This window comes from Thermobia domestica, chromosome 5, assembly GCF_964235325.1.
Source record: "Thermobia domestica chromosome 5, izTheDome1.hap1.1, whole genome shotgun sequence".
Classification (NCBI taxonomy): domain Eukaryota; kingdom Metazoa; phylum Arthropoda; class Insecta; order Zygentoma; family Lepismatidae; genus Thermobia; species Thermobia domestica.
The window spans coordinates 26312818-26326663 of NC_137458.1; the positions used below are offsets into that span (position 1 = coordinate 26312818).

The 13846-nt window shown below is 34.5% G+C and overlaps 1 protein-coding gene across 1 annotated transcript in view; it reads left to right on the forward strand.

Moving 5' to 3' along the window:
- LOC145684999 (heat shock factor 2-binding protein-like) overlaps window positions 1-13846 on the forward strand; it is a 179724-nt gene that overhangs the window by 58385 nt on the left and 107493 nt on the right. The window lies entirely within an intron of this gene.

The following is a 13846-nucleotide window of genomic DNA, read 5'->3' on the forward strand; positions in this document are numbered from 1 at the left end:
CGTCTGTTATCTGGAGAACTACATACAGTATAGTCAAACCCAGACTATCGTTTAACTCAGTATGATGTGCTTATTCCGTAGAAAATACGAAAACTCGATTTAGGGACCATTTAAAAATTTTGTGACCCCTGATCCAAAAACGAGTTATTGGCCAAGATTGCAATCTTTTGATCCATTTTTTGATCATTCCTAATTTTTTTGTTAAGGTAGATGTGAAATACTAATCAAAATTAATACAGATAATATGTTTTATTTATTTATTATTTTAAATAGAGATAGTGCTTACCTATGTAAGACAAGCCTACAAAAGATGCTTAAAGTAGCTTCCATTCTGTTAGATGCAAAGTTCGTATGTTCGAGACACTGAAGCATAAGTTTTGTTATAAGTTATCAGAGAGCGTATGTTTCCTTCAAGTGTTCCACACACACACACACACACACACACACACACACACACACACACAAAAATCACAAATAGCAGTAAATATATTTACTCTGTGCGTATAGAAAGAAAGCCTATATTTATCATAATATGAAACAAAATTACTCTACATTTTAATTACTGCAATCGCCAATAACTTGCTGGAAAACAAGTGAGTGAAAATCCCAAGCATATACATGACGGTCCCTAATAATAACTTTAGATTGAGTTTTTGTCCTATTGTTTGTTTAGCTTCAATAAAAATGTTTAATATGGAAGAAACTTGATTTTTTAAAATTAAGTGATCACTAGAAGCAGGAGTTTTTCGCAATTTGAAATTAGATATTTCCCATTTGAAATTAAAAATTTCGTATTTTGTCGCATTTTGAGACATAAAATTCTCATTTCGTCCATAAGTAAATTATTTTACAAACTCTAATATAAATTATACAAATTCTAATGTAAGCCAAATATAAGTAATAAGCAATAAATCAATAATGCTACTTAGGACAATTAAGTCCTTCTTTATGCAGTTACTAACAACAAATTATTTATTTCTTCTTTTACAAGTCCAAAAACTTAAAATACACTAGCACAGTATCATCACAATTACCATCACAAAACACCACACATTGTATTAGTTATACACCGAAAACATATATACATGTAAAAACACATACATACAATACATTAGTGCAGTGTCTTCTAGTATATCTCATCTCCAAATTATTATTCTGATGAAAAGTGCAGCATGTTGCATGTTTCAACATTTTCTTCTTTCATTTGTAGCTTTCTATCATTGATTACCAAGCTGTATTTAAAATTAAAAATCCTTCACAGTCAGTATTCGTTATTGGAAGCCATATTGCCGACAGGCACAAGTTATTTAAGTTTAAATTTTTCTCCCCTTTGAAAAATTGTACTTTTTATTTCTGCATTTTAACAACTAAAATTGACGTTTTTAAAAATTCGCAATCTGTTGCGTTTTGCAGCACATTTCGCTCAAAATGTCAGTTATCGCATTTTGTCGCGACTTCAAAATACCCATTTCCTTACTCAATCTGACGTAGTTCGTTGGAAAACCAACTGTCGGCTTTGTAGGAAAACTTTAGCGATTTCGGATCTTGCGAAAAACTCCTGCCCATAGTGATCACACATTCGGAGCAAAGGAGTATAGCGCTAGAATAACAGATGCATTTCAGAACATACAATTACGAATACTTGATCTCAGAAACTTATAATCTCTTCGTGGAAATAATTTCCTAATTTATTCTTCATATTTTTGTCAGCGGGTGTCCATTCCATGCTTGGCACTGATAAGGGTGAAATGCGTCATCAGAAATAATTATTGAAAGATATAATTCTCCAAATATCCTATCTAATGTCCTAATTGTATCTGATTCTTTTTTTTTTTTTTTCGTCTGCCACGAACGGCATACAGAATAGAATAGAATATTTTATTGCCGTTAAACAACATTTGTTGCAATAGACAACGTCAAGAGAGTATACAAAATATATACATTGAATATATAGGCACATAACTAGTCACTTTTTCTTTTTTAATTCTTTCTCAAATCACAAAACGCTATACACAGCTGTTTCAATGAGCCAAGATTTACAGTGTTTCTCAAAGTTTCTATTACACATACCACGAATTTCTCTAGGTAGAAAATTATACATCTTCATCACAGTGTATTTATAACTCTTTTGTGTTTTACTTAACCTGAAATATGGTGTATCGAGGTCGTCTCCATACAGAGGCGGATCCAGGGGGCGGGGGGCGATCGCCCCCCCCCAGAAAAGGAAACTTTCTTATTATATATATATAAATAAAACCCATCACAAAGTTTGGAGCCCTTAAAAGTAGCAGTATGACAACTCACCGCCCCCCTAGAAGTCGGTCCTGGATCCGCCCCTGTCTCCGTATCTTGTGTTATAGCAGTGAATTTTATTCCGGGTACTGATATTTTCCAACTTTTCTTTAATGTACATGAGACAGCTATAGATATACATTGAGGGCACTGTCATGATTTGCATCTCTTTAAAGAAAGGTCTGCAAGAGTCATTATCACGTAGTCCCTTTAACACTCTTATGGCCTTTTTTGCCATTTAAAGACGGTTTGAGCACCAGTTGAATTACCCCATAATAATATACCGTAGATCAATAGAGAATGAGAGAAAGCATAATAAGCTGACAGAAGTACTTTTTCACTAACAACAGTTTTTAGTTTACGTAATAAATATATAACTCTAGATAGTCTTCTACATAGATTTTCAGTATGTATGTTCCAGTTTAACTTTGGATCCAAGTGGATTCCTAACAATTTTACAGAATGACACTCATTCAAATCATTTTATGTTGTTATTAAGATGAAAATACAAAACATCCGTCTTTGATTCATTTAATAGCAGCCTATTACAATTTATCCATACTGAACACGTTTCTAACATTTGAGTGTTTTTAGTTTGAACATTTTTAAAATTTTTATCCATGGTTAAGACAGTTGTATCATCAGCATACAAAACACTGTTAAAAGAAAGAAAACTTGGAAAATCATTAACGTAAACTAGAAAAAGAAATGGCCCCAGGACACTTCCCTGTGGTACACCAGTTGTTACGTTCAAAAATTCTGAAGTTGAATAACCAACGCGAACAGCTTGTTTTCTGTTACTAAGATAAGATTTAATCGGAGACAGTTCTTTTTCTCTAACCCCATAATAATGCAATTTTGAAAGGAGTATATCATGTGACACTGTATCGAAAGCTTTTGTTAAATCTAATAGTGTTGCACAAACATTCATATTATTTTCAAAACAGTCTAATACTTGTGATACTATGTTTTCAACAGCTTTAACTGTGGAACGACCTTTTTTAAATCCAAATTGCGAGGAATGAAAAAGCTCATTCTCTTCAAAGAAGGTTGATAGTTGATCTTTGATGCATTGTTCAAAAACTTTCGAAACTACGGGTACTAAAGAGATTGGACGACAGTTTTTAACCTCATTTTTATCATCCTCCTTATGTGCTGGTAAAGTTATAGTATATTTTAGGCAATTTGGAAAAATTTCCTCAAAGAGCATCCAATTTAGTAGGTAAACCAAGGGTTCTATTATTAGGTCAATAATTTTTTTCGATAAGTTATTTTAAAGTCCATACCAGTCTTCGCTACTGGACACTTTCAATTTATTGACAACTGAATAAACAGTTCTGGCATTTACGAAATTCCACTGAAAGTGAGACCTAATTTTGTTTTTATATTGCAATGGTAGCATATTACTAATATCTATTTTGTTACCCGTATTTTCCGTAGAATCGTCATTAGTCTTAAAGTTACTCATAATATTTATAAAGTATTTATTAAATTCACTTGGAGGTATAGATATTCTATCTTTTGTAACATTGTTTCCAATTTCTTTGTTTATTATTGACCAAGCTGCAGAGCATTTATTTTCTGAATTATTAATCCATTTCTCATTTGCTGCAATCTTTGCAGCCTTGATTTCTTTTCTGTACATTCTTTTAGCAGCTTTAAACTTTTCTTGATCACTTGTTGATCTCGTCGTCTTAGCTATGTTATATAAAGTAATTACTGTGTTCCTATGTGTTTCAAGCTCTCGCGTATACCACTTTGGAGTTCTCTTAGTAGATTTATTTAAACAAACATTAATCTTTTTTGTCTTTTCTGGACAGCATTCATTTAAATATTCTAATGTACCCAGGAAGTTTTTAAAGACTCCTGTGATGTCACTACTTTCTACAAGAAGATTATTCCAGTCAGTTTCTCTTAACCTAGACCTTAAATTTTTTGCATTAGTTTCACCTAATAACCTAATTTTCTTGGTAACGCAGTAGTTTCGAGTCTCTTGTGATTTCACTGGAAACAGAAGCCATACTCCTTCATGGTCAGACAGTAAAGGCTTGTAACATGTCAGCATATACGTGTATTAAAACTCATAAGGAAAACAGGTATCAACTTACGCTGGGTGATCACCTCACGTAACACTACATCTCTGATGAATCAGGGAAGTTTGAAGCTTGAGCACATATAAGGATGCATTTTCATTGAGCAGGCAGATGTGTGGAGAGAAAGATCAGTACGAAAGGCATCAACCAGCCCGGATTTGCTTTTCCATTTCTTAGTAACTATGTCACTTTTTTAAAATACTGTTTCTGTGTTCTCCCTCTACATAAATAATTTTCTTGCACAGAACTATTTTCGTAGATTAGACGTAAATTTTCAAAAAAAAAAAAAAAAAAAAAATCCCATATTTTCATATACACAGCGTAGATCGATAGGATTGACCAACTATAGTTTATGTCAAACGAAATGAGAAAAGTTAACAAGTTCGGTTTCAACTTTACTATATTGCCTGTACTATATACTCTTATCAACATTCATATGCAGTAACGTAGGTTAGGTTAGCTTGTGTTTACTTAAATGCGGTTGTCTTACATATATGTGTAACGCCGATTTACCAATTTTAAAATCATCAATTGCCTGCAAATTTCAATTGTATCAAGAATTTTAAATTTTTACACATACATGCTATCACAAGGGTAAAATGGTTATCGAACTTGCGGTGGTGAGTCTCGGAAAGAGCGGAAACAGGCGAATATTACACTACAAGCTGGGGCAGGCACTGTTCGAAGATTATACATGTGTTTAAAACAAGTAATTCAGTTATCAGTATACTAAGACGCGATATGACAGTGTTTTGAGTATTAATATACACAGTTACATTAAACAGTTAGCGAAGTTACCCTTAAAATGCCACAAATAAACACTAGCTTGGACAGAGCAAAGGAGCTATTGATAAAAATATGTGTATTTTAATTTCTTTCTTCCAGAATATGCAAGGAGAGAAAGTGTCCTTTAAAAAGACTGAGATATATCTGTTCGTCCAATAAATAATTAATCATTATATCGCTTGTTTTAATGTGGCTTTGTTATTGTTTGCCTTTATTATATAGTATAATATTTCTAATTTCTTAATTGGGAAAACGAAAAAAAATACATGTATCTCTTAAACTGTTAAAGTTATATCCAAAAGCTAAACAAATGATTTTCAGAGGCGAGTACCACGTAAACTTCTTTATATAATCCGCTCAAATATGGTTTGTTTCTAACCAGCTAGTTAAACAGGAAACGGAAATTACGTTTTCTTCACCTGTGTATACCGTTCTTGGCATACACAAAGAAAATAATTCAAACAACATTAGGTCAATAGATAGGATAATCATTAGAGAATTATACCTTTTAAATAATTATTTCTGGTAACGACTTTCAACTTTACCAGTGCCAAGCAGGGAATGGACACCCGCTGACAAAATAATGAAGAATAAATTAAGAGATTATTTTCACGAAGAGATATTAAGTTTCTGAGATCAAGTATTGGTAATTGTGTGTTCTAAAATGCATTGGTTATTCTAGCGCTGTACTTCTTTGCTCCGAATATCTTATCACTAATTCTAAAAAAATCAAGTTTCTTCCATATTAGGCTAAACATTATCATTGAAACTAAACAAACAATATGACAAAAGTATATAGCATAACAATTTTCAATAATTTTAATTAAGCTCAATCTAAAATTATTATTAAGGGGCACTCATGTAAATGCTTGAGATTGTCACTCATTTGTTGTCCAGCAAGTTATTGGCAATTGCAGTAATTGAAATGTAGAGTAATTTTGTTTCATATTATGATAAATATAGGCTTCCTATACGCATAAAGTACATATATTCACTGTTATTCGTTAAAAACTTCTCCTATATTTATAATTTTAAGTTCGTCTTTCACAAGACTCGCAGGTGCTACATACGACGCTATTGAAACTGCCTTAGCAACCACTCTAGAAACAGTTTGTAACCAATATGGCTGCGCCCAGTAAGATTTACCGCAGACGACTTTAGCAGCGTTATACGGTTTATTCCAAAATTTGCGATATCGCAAATTTTTGCTTAAGATTTCATGTTATCAATTATGCGCAAATTCTCATTGCTTATCATTAATTAACCTAAAACACACCTGTTGCAGTAATTTTACGACAACACTGTTGCCAGATGCCGCGTTTTTGTCAAAAAACACTCATTTTACGGATTTGCATTAGACTTTATATAGCAACACTGCATCAACCTTGTCACATTTTCGCACCAATGGATAGACTAAATGTAGATGCATACTGTATATAGGCCTATACATAGGAATTCACTAGTAGGAAGCCAGTTTTCTGCAACTGAATATTGATTTTCTTCATTTTGCACATTTTTAATTTTACACTTACGGTATATTTCCTTCGTCACTACACAAAAATGTTACAAGTTCTAGCATTGATCATGATCTCGAAAATATCTACATAGAACATGCTTACACTTGTTTCAAGTCTCAGGTCTTTATCAGTATTAGATCAAAAGATATAAGCAATCAAACTTTGGGTTGCGTAACTTTACGGATGTGAGGTGCAAGGAGCAATAGATATAATCTATGCACACATGACAAAATACCAACACAATAATACAAATGAAAGATGGTGGAGTGGCGAGGGATATTCAAATTTATGTAAACAAAGTCAAAATGCTAATGAAATGCTCTTGCATATGTAAATCCCTTTTGGAGTGATAAGGTGATCTCCTGATGGAGCCGCCACTGCCACACGTGATAATTTAGAGAGCATGAGAAAAAATAAAAAAAAAACAAAATCTCAGGGTTTTAATTTACAAATAATATCTCAGGGATTTCTGACGACAGCTATGGTCTCAGCAGCTACTTGTAAAGAGTTTCAAACATGTTATAAGGTTAAATAAAAAAAAATGATTTCAAACAACAGGTAGCAGCCTGTTACGTACCCTTTACACTCATAGCTGTGTCTTAGTTGTTCTCTGGGCGTATGCCTTTCTGGGCCTCATTCAGGAAGGTGGTCAGAAGTACTAGAGAAAGGAATAATGTTTCCTTAACTCTCAATCCTGAAATAAAGACATTTGGATTAGCTATCGGGTACTTGTAGCGCCCCAGAGGATGGCCCGGAACTTCTGAGTGCTACAGAGCGGAAGGCGTCTAACGTACTTAGAACGCAGACTAAAGAAAATCCAGACAACTGAGTATCAAGGGGTCGCCAGTCTGTGAGAGATGATATGGTAATGGAGTATAGGGCGCACAGACAACGTCCGACAACACGAGGTTTGCCCACACCAGCTCTACGAGAAGGCATGAACAAACCCCCCTTCATCTTCTTGCTCCTGCATATACCATAATTTAGAAATAGCTAACCTTAAATTAAACTTATCTAGCTACTAGGGACTTGCACTTGAACAACAACACTTAAAATGGAAAAGATTATTTATTATTTGATCAAAAGTTGGTATTAGGGCCATGGAAGCTTGATATAGAACAGGTACTTCATAACAGGTAAATATACTATCATGCACGAGAACATATATTCGCATATTTATAAAAACAATAAAAAAAAGTCATGCGTGAAAATATTCAGTTACTGATGCATGATTACATCAAAATTCTTGCAGCTATAAACAATTGAGGAGGGACAACCATCTTCACCTCCCTTGTATAATGATTGAAACATTAACACACTTCATAATAATATGCAAGTTAGATTCTTACCAAATTCCAGAAGAATTGTCACTTCTGAAGATGATGAAAGAAATAGTTTAAATTTATTATGCAAAAGATAATATCGTATCATAATTGTTAATTGTTGTACACTGCAACTAGACTTCAAGGATAATAATATAGCTATAAGGTACTAGCCAGCGTATACTCACCATCGGGTGCGCGCCTACATGTGCACTATCCAAACATAAGTGCAAAACTCAGTATTAAAATTGTTACCACTAAGAAAAGGTATGCAATAAAATTATACACATTCATCTAATAACCCATTGAGACTGATTACCTGTTACTATGAGATTTACATTCCACATATGGGCATTCTGTGCCCTTTTCTTGATTGAACTGGCAACATTATGCTCCACCCCGGTGAGAGTGAGGCTGCCATGAACACATATAGCGTTAAGCTTGTTTATTCAACATTGTGATTCTTACCTGAGAATATGCACAAAGCATACTTACTAATGAATGATGCATGTATTCAGGATTGATGCTCAATAAGATAAGATAAGATGAAAACACTTTTGTGTAAACAACACAACTGCACTAAAATGCGAGTGGCCAACATTATATGGAGATTATAAGGGACACCTAGCTTCGGTGAGAACACAAAACAGCTATTCGTGAAGTAGCACTGACAAATAGTAGAGGATACAGCTTACTGCAGCTATGAAGCAACATAAAACAAGATAATTAAGTAGTGCACCACACTTGTAAACACAGTTCTTCAAAGAACACCATTGAAATGAGCTTGGAGAGATAGCTGGAGGATTCACTATTATTATGAGAAAGCACTGGCTAATATGCCACTTTCACTCAACTCAAAGAGCACTGAACATTATAAACACTAAAGAGGGCTTAGAAAAAGTAAGCTTTCGAAGAGCTTAACTGGGCCTGATAAATTAACAGGCTATATCAAAGATGAGCTTTAATACGCACAAACATGCTCAAACATAATTGAACATAACTAAAAACAACATATTCATCAAAAATGACGAATGTGGTTGCTACGAAGGCAACCTTTATCAGGAAAACACCTTTAAACTGCCCATCTTCATATACGAAACACTAACACAACAGCATCTCATCTCACTACCAGTTGATCCTAAGCCAAGGCTGGGCGGAGCTAAACCAAAGGGGGCTCCAAGGTAACTCCTTAATAATGAAAAAAAAAGTATGAAAAACTCCAGAGAAATGTATTGTAGTGTAAAATAACATGTCCCAGAACTGCATTGTCGCTCGACTAAACACTGAGCGAGCGGCGGCGAAAATAACGGGTAGATTCTTCATGCTGCTCATTCACCTGGGCTATGGGCCACTAAAATGCCTCTAAATTATTCCAACTGAATATGCGTTTGGCATAAATTCTGCACCACTCTACAAGCTGCTTGTTAATAGACTAACACTGCTCACTTAAGAGACTGAACTGGTTCACAACAACACATATGAAAGGATATTGGCTTGGAATAAACATGCTACTTGCTACTAAAATGCCATAAGTAGCTATAGAATCCAATACTTGGTACAGTAACAAGTACACTAGAATGTAAAGAAGCCATATTTTGTTGAAGTACATGTATAAGTTCAAGGAAGTAGTGTTGTAGCAAATATATGAATGGGAATCAGCATTTAAGTCGTTTGTACGTGAAAACCAAGTTACTTCCTGGGAAGGTACATTGCTGGTTCGTTACAATCCTTGTAAAGATCTGGACTCTTGATGATTCTGTGCTAGAGGTTGAATACATTGCTTCCTTCACTGATATGATACCGGACAGAGCGTGCATGGGGCGGGTTCCCACAGAAGTTTTTAGTACTTCATTATGATTTCATACATTATCACAACTAAGAAAAACTTCACGAAAATTGCCATTATCGTATTAAATGGAGAATGTCACTAGGACGAACACAGAAACTTAAAATATAATTAATGGAGAGGCACACACTGACAGACAAAAACTTGTAGCGGTAACAAAACACGTGGGAGACCACTTGCTCTTCTTTATAAATTCCTCTTGGAAATTGCACACCAAAATTATGATGAAAAAGCAACCGTAAAGCTTCACTTACACTCAATGTTGCTCTGTCAAAACTGTTGATTACTAATGAAAGGAGGATGGTTACGAGAGGCCTAAATTAACTATAATTTTAGGCTTCATTTTTACAGATATCGAGAAGCCATGTGGTACACAATCTCTTTCTTCGTAGTACTGCGGAAGTCACCCGCTCGTCTTCCCTCCACGGAAGCGGAAGTATCAATGTTGCCAGATCTTACAAAAGAAAGTTAACAATACTACTTAAAAATTTTACCATTATAAAATAACACAATTACTAAGGGCACTACATACTCACCAATCAGGAAAATAGACACCCTCACTATACTGGTTGAAGATAGATATTTATTCTCCAGTGTAAATCGTTAGGTGACTGAAGAAGACACTCACCGACATCATGGTACAGAACCCTCACTTATTAGAATATACTTTCGTTGGTGCACCAATCACACTAAATTTCATATATATACATATATCACTTCATTAGATACAGATGATTTTTATTATACACTAGAGATCTGTCTGACCTCTTTTAAAAAAAACAACTCTCCTCATTTGTATGAGTTTATAGTCTCTGACAGTCTCTGCACAGAGAGAAGGAGAAGAATATATATATATATATATATATATATATATATATATATATAGTTAAAATTCAACTTCAAAATAGAAGACTCAGTTCCATGGTGATAATATGGTGACCTAATGTCTGCTTCAAGGATAGTCTCTGTCAACAGGAGGGACTGGAAAATGTCTCTGATGAAATCACACGCAGGATGCACTGGTCAACATTTTCATTCCACTGGGAATATGACTGTTCTTGAATGGTGATGAAAAAAAAATTAACTAGTGACAAACTATGTCACAACTGACCCAAAGTATGTCAGTATAAAATTTAGTATTACTTCATTTTAGTGGTCTCCTTGTTTAAAAGTTCAGGAGGGCACTGTCGTTTTGCAAGACAGGCCTTGAGATCTCACTTGAGATCTGTAATATTGATTCTAATATTTCATAACAGAAATGTTATGCTAGTGCCACTGCACTATACTAAAGTTACGTCCACAGATAAACTGCTACTTCGAAAATACTGGAACAGGCATGGCCAAAATAGCCACTGTTCAGATGTAGTGGTAGGAAAATTGGTTAATTTAAAAAATTAACACGAAGTGTTTAATAATTGATGAAATCTCACTGTTCTGTAGCACTTCAAGATATATCTCACCCACTATCTTGTGAGAACCACTATCAATTTATAAGTATATACACTGTCCACTATCACAACCTTGACGCGATACATGGGTGTCCATGTATATCATCCATCAGGGCTCCTGGGGAAAACGAAAACTTTACACCGCCCTGGGTTCTAACATCTAACTACTCTCGAATTTCAGAATCAACTAAACTGCACAATGACCACCAAAGGCTAGTAACCTCTCCTCTTCCAGGAAAAAGCAGGGACTCGCTCTTCCTAGAATCACCACAAAGAGTTTTCATGCCTAGAGGCTACAACTGTGGGTGGTCTCTTCACAAAACAGCACTTTTGAAACGCCAGCCTGCTCGTGCGACGAGCAGATACTTCGTGACAGGTGGTGCCCTCATTGATGTGAGCGGCAGTTTTGAAAGCTTCTGTCTAAACAGAAGTCCATAACAAGAACTATATAAACAATACTTGTTTCACTGATATTAATAATACATAGAATAGTCACACTTGATTATACACACATAAAGTTAGTAATATATACACAGAATGCAATTATGTCATTATATACAGTTGACAACACCACAATATGTGTAGGAAGTCTTTTTTCCACTGGCTTCCCTAGAAACGTCTGCTAAATCCGGCAGCCATAATTCCAAGAGAGAGAGAGATAGAAACATTTGTTGTTTTAATTAAATTTTGACAATAACACAAGATCTAAATGTCTTGCACGTTGGGAAACACGATGACAAATAAAGTCATGAATTTTAAACGGTCTTTCCAAGAACTTGTGAGCGTAATACGGTAATATTAATAATTTACACATAAAAATAGTCAAAATAAAATACAAGTTTTCAAAAGCGCAGTGCATCATGGGAGAAAAAGATAGGCAAGTTCGCTGACGCTAACGAACTTTGCTTCAAGTAACGCTATGAGCTTAGGACGCGTGAGATTCTTTTCAAAGGTGTGAATTTGACACGTATAGAAATTGGAAATCTATCGTGTTGACGCTAAAAATTTTATGACTTTTTCAACAAAGCCTGGAGAGCGTCTGTAAGCAATGTTTCCACCTAGACATTGCTATACAAGGGAAGTTACCAGTATACTTCCTATACACAATGTTTCATTCTTCCTTGTTTATTTTAGGGATTTCTCCACCCACTAGTAGTCCAAGACCTCACACAAACTCTCAGCTCAGACTGCTGTCGCCAAGAAAAAAAAACTCTGTCCAAGCTCTATCTGTAACAACGAAGTTCAAACTTCTATAAATGAAGTAAATGAATATAATATGATTTCTTCTTTATTCTATCATATGTAGAATATGTATGCAGGATATGTAAATCCAATAACGCATGTAATATATACATTTTAAATTCCCATTAATGAAATGCACGCAAACTTTAATGATGTTTATAGCCTATAAAGGAAATAAAATACATACATGAATACAATATACATCAAAAGAGTATTAATAATATTGTATTACGCTCGGTGTTTCCCCAATAATATTCATAAAAGTTACATAATAAGTAAAATGAATGCTAATTAATCAGCAATTAATTTAGTCACAAATTATCATAAATTTACATACTGGTAGGGAAATGTGCACTCATCTGCATTTCGATATGCAGATGAAGGAGAAGACACTCTGCCTTCTACACGGACACACTGTAGAAATCATGCAGCTAAGTTAACATAACGTGACCAATCTACTCTAGTCCACATACAGTGAAAAATGTGTTGTCAAGGGTCATTTAGACATGGTTTCTTTAGAAATTTAATATTTACTCGAATCGGATCAATTTTATCCGCAATTGGGTGAAATATTCACTCTCAAAGTAAAACAAAGACTTCTAACAAAATATACAATATCTTTCTGGTGAGTGATGCGTTGCATAATTTGATATTTAAAATTCTCAAACAAAACAGTAAATCACCTTTCGAAATTTTATTTGTATCGAAATCATATTCACATTGTAGTTTGAATAGCGTGCCAATGTATATGTGTGTGGTTTTTTAATGATAAATAGAATATTTTTTTGCAATACATTTCGATTGGATGGAACATGTGACTATTGCTGAAATTATGTACACTGAGGAAAAAATGTAGGTTGCGTACTTGAAAAGATAGGTTACATGCGTAATTCCTGTAGTTTTTGGACTTAACGTAGAGCAGACGTATAACTGAATGCGCATGTTTTATAATACTTTCTCTATAAGTGTTCCATCTATACGTACTTTCTGTATGAAGCAATGTAGGCCGTCAGGATCTCACATACAAATGGACGTATATAACATATAGCCGACGAAGGTAACATAAGTATATGTATGTGATATACGGAAAACTGTTAGATGTCAGACATCCTGCAACGGCATGATGTAACATCTAAGGGCAGTGCCTATGTAGCATACGGATAACGTATGCTCCGTTCTGATTTCTAGAGTAAGCAAGAGGATACCGTGTATTTGTACAATATACCGCTGTCCGGAGAATGGATTTTTCTCTGTGTAGCTCTTGCTTTAAGAAATGTCTAATAGAATTAATTGAAGTAGT